Source organism: Pteropus vampyrus, unplaced genomic scaffold (genome assembly GCF_000151845.1).
Source record: "Pteropus vampyrus isolate Shadow unplaced genomic scaffold, Pvam_2.0 Scaffold25, whole genome shotgun sequence".
NCBI classification, from domain to species: Eukaryota; Metazoa; Chordata; class Mammalia; order Chiroptera; family Pteropodidae; genus Pteropus; species Pteropus vampyrus.
Genome location: NW_011888806.1, coordinates 1,250,342 through 1,250,898, shown reverse-complemented (window position 1 = coordinate 1,250,898; position 557 = coordinate 1,250,342).

Sequence of the window (557 nt, the reverse complement as noted above, 5' to 3'; positions counted from 1 at the left end):
AGAACAAGAACACTTACCATTTAGAAGATTTTAGTTTGCTTCCTGGGTGTTTTTGTTTGGCTTTTTGTTCTATAGTAGAAATATTTTCTCTCTTTTTCAGAAAAGGGTTTGGTAGAGTGACATTAAATGTCCTCTTCAGAACAGAATGCCTTAAAAATGGACTGAGCTATGAAGATCCAAACAAAAGAACAGCATATTTTAACCATATCATTCATAAACTTTGAAATATTTTACATAAATCAATAATTAACTCACGATGCAAATAACTTACAACTTATCAACATCATTTATTAATATCTTACATATTTAGATTCCTAGGGTTAATACCTATAAATATACTTTAAAGTGTAAAAAAGTTATTTGTGATGAGGTTAACTAAAGCATGTTTAATGGTTTTACACAAAAGTACATGTATTTGAAAAAAATCAAAACCTTTGTTGAAACCTTAAGACATTTAAAAATAAACATACTTTTATGCATGTTAAAATCAAATAATCTTTATTCTAAAATAAATTTTGTTTCCAATGAAGGGAGATATAGAATTCTCATATGTGCCT